We start from the raw sequence: 3653 nt of genomic DNA, 5'->3' as shown, positions 1-3653 counted from the left end.
CGAATCTAGCAGTGTCTTCATATTTTAGTAAGAAATCATCATATGCTTTGTGTAATCTATTTGTGGAATTGGTGAGATATGTTTTTAAGGGTTGTATTATGATCTTGTTTCAGTGATACAATAGGGACAGATTGGTTCACATTAAATAGTATATGTTATTTTGCACTTTTCCCAGACAACCTTTAATTCTCAGACCCCATTGCATGTGTCTAAAGCTCAGTAGCTCAAAGGATATTGCTACCTTATTAAGAGAATATTGGTGTGCTAAAGGTAATTCACTCTTTGCCATGTGAAAAAAGCCACCTGTAAGCACAAATACTTACACTATAACTTATCAGTGGCCTCTTCTTGGACCCATTATATCAGTAAACCACCATGTGTCTTTTGAGTTTGGGTTTATTGTTCAATCCAATAGTAATACACACTCTCTCTCTTTCTCCATATTTAAATATGTATTTCAATATATATTTTAGTAGATATATTTCAAAGATTTCTCAAAGGTTCTGGCACAATCATGTTTTCATTTCTATTTCTGATTGTGTGTGTATGTGTGAACTGAATCTGATGTATGGATTTGACACTGAACATGTGGCTAACTAGGTTTAATCAATTTGAAATATAATAATCTTGGTATTTACTGGTCCTTTTCACTATTTGGTAACTGCGATGTTACTAGATAATGAGTTATGTCTAGCCTTGTAATCTAACTATTATAGTTACAGAGTATGTTACTTAAATTCAAGATAATAACTTTAATAATTAAAAATCCTGTCTCAGCTATTGACTTAACAAATATCAATTTTACAGAAACCAAAAGTTTGATCGAATTGTGATGGGATATGCCAACTAAATGTGGCACAAAATTTTTCCAACACTAAAAATCTTTGTCATTAAAGAGGAATCTTACATTTCTTGTGTGTCTAGGAGTAGCTATATTTTATGTGAGACAGCTTTCAAACGTGTGGACATGAGTTTGAGAAGATCATTCATAAATGCGCATAAGCTTTGTGAACTTGTTTTAAACCATGACTTCTCAACTTTGGCATTATTTAAATTTTGGGCCTGGCGATCTTTTGTAGTGCAGCATCTGTAGTGTTCATTGTAGAATATGTAGCAGTCCTAACCTCTATCCGATAGAAGCTGATAGCAGCATGCCAACTGTGACACCCCAAGATGTCTCCAAATACTTAAAAATAGTCTTTGGGGGGCCAAAATCACCCATGTTAAGAATCACTGGTCCAGACATATTTATAAGCATTTTTCAACTGAGCCATAGTGGAAAATTATTTTTGTTTGAATCTATCATCATGCTTTTATCATATGTAAGATGCAGTCATAAGCAAAAGAGAGAGAGTGATTCAGTAGGGAGAAAATGGCGAAATATTCCCATGAAGATTAGATTTCTCATCTCAGAAGGGAGTTGTACATATTTTGAAAACATTTTTAATTATTTTAACTGTGACTCATTATATATTGCCCACTATCTATTTCTCTCTAGAGATTTATTGACTATCTTTTAGTCCTGAAAAATAAAATTAAATATATTTTATTAACAAAGATCAAGGGCCTGTGTGCTATTTCGCGTCCTCTGAGCAGTGTTTGCCATGTTGACATTAGATATTCAAGAGATTTATATGGAAACATGTCTGTAAAGGAAAAGGAGGAGGCAGCTGGAAGGAGCAAAGTGAATCCTCACAGCAAGATACATATCTGACTCCTGTAAAGGAAAGAGGGAATAAAGCAGGCTTAATAAGTAGATTCTCAGCACAGACCTCGGTTTTCTGCTAAACTAATTGTCAAAGTTACCCTTTAGAGGAGTCTTGCATCTTGTAGAAATAGACCTGCCTCAGTATGCCCACTATGCTCAGCTGTGGGCTGAGAACCTTAGAGAAAAGTGTAGCCTGAGCACAGATGGGGGAGGATTTGGAAGACAACACTTGGTCCTATCTGTCTTTGATGCTACTGAGGCCTAGGTTTGTTGGTCAATATTTCTCTCAAGCTCCTCAATGCATATTGAAGTGCTATCTTTTTTTTCTGATAAAACCTGTGTCTTTATTTTTGGAGCACAAGAAGAACAGGAGTGTTGAAAAATTAAATACTTCAAAAAATAATTATAGAGGTAAGAATCCAGTGTTGCACTATCTCATGCAATAGCCATTAGCAACAGGTGACTATTTAGGTGAATTAGAATTAAATATTATTAAAAATTCAGGTCAGCAGTTGCAGTAACCACATTTCAAGTACTGAATAGCCACGTGTGGCTAGCAGATATTGTATTAGAAAGTGCTGACTTACACCGTTTCCATCATGGTAGAATTTTCTATTAGACAGCAGTGATCTAGAGAAATGGAAGTAAGATGGTCCTCTATTAGATCATTTTGGGCTTTCTCTTTCATACAAATTTGCTGCAACTAGAACTCAGCCTAAATTAATATGTCAGCATATATTTATACAAATTTGGAACTGGAAATAAGAACTGAATTATAAATTGGTCATTATAACTTACATCTAAAAGCCATGGTGTAAGACTCTAATGTCCACTTATTAATAGTTCCAACATATTTTTATCCTTGCTTAATGTAAAAAGAATGTTCAGAAACTTGTTTTTGTAATTATATAAAAATAGTTTATACTAAACAAATTACATGGAAAATTAAGGACTTACAGGAATCACTCAGAAAAGTCATCATATTTTGCTTATACATTTATCCACTGATGAACACATGGATTGCTTCCTTGTTTTAGCTATTGTGTGTAACGCTGCTTATGAATGTGGGTATACAACTATCTATTTGATATTTTAGATTTTCATTCTTTTGGGTATATATCCAGAAGTGGAACTCATGGATTATAGTGTAATTCTATTTTTTTTGTTTGTTTGTTTGTTTGAGATGGAATTTCACTCTTGTTGCCTAGGCTGGAGTGCAATGGCTTGATGTTGGCTCACCGCAACCTCCACCTCCCAGGTTCCAGCGATTCTCCTGCCTCAGTCTCTTGAGTAGCTTGGATTACAGGCATGAGCCACCACACCTGGCTAATTTTATATTTTCAGTAGAGACAGGGTTTCTCCATGTTGGTCACGCTGGTCCCGAACTCCCGACCTCAGGTGATCCACCCATCAAACATTCATACAGTTTTCCAAAACAGCTATACCATTTTACAGTCACATCAACTAGGCAAAAGTTTCAGTTTCTCCACATTCTTGCCCACACTTATTTTCTGTTATTTTTTATTTTTATAGTGGTCATTTCAATGGGTAGAAGATAGTATCTCATTGTAGTTTTGACATGTATTTCTCTAATGATGAATAATGTTGCTTATCTTTTCATGTGCTTTTTGTTGATCTGCTCGTATATCTTCTTTGAATAAATGACTATTCAAGTTCTTTGAGCATTTTTGAATTCAGTTGTGTGTTTCTCTGTTGTTGAGTTTTAATAATTCTCTCTTATATTCTGGATATTAATCCCTCATCAGATGATTTACAAATATTAGCTCCCATTCTCTGGTTTGTAATTTTTGCTCTGTCGGTAGTGTCTTTTGAGCACAATTATAAAATAACCATACAGTTCCATTTATCTTTTCATTTTATTTTATTTTATTTTATTTTATTTTATTTTATTTTATTTTATTTTATTTTATTTTATTTTGCTGCC

The sequence above is a fragment of the Mandrillus leucophaeus genome, unplaced genomic scaffold (genome assembly GCF_000951045.1).
Source record: "Mandrillus leucophaeus isolate KB7577 unplaced genomic scaffold, Mleu.le_1.0 Scaffold369, whole genome shotgun sequence".
NCBI lineage: Eukaryota > Metazoa > Chordata > Mammalia > Primates > Cercopithecidae > Mandrillus > Mandrillus leucophaeus.
The sequence above is the reverse complement of the archived record's forward strand: the minus strand, read 5'-3'. Positions refer to the sequence as shown.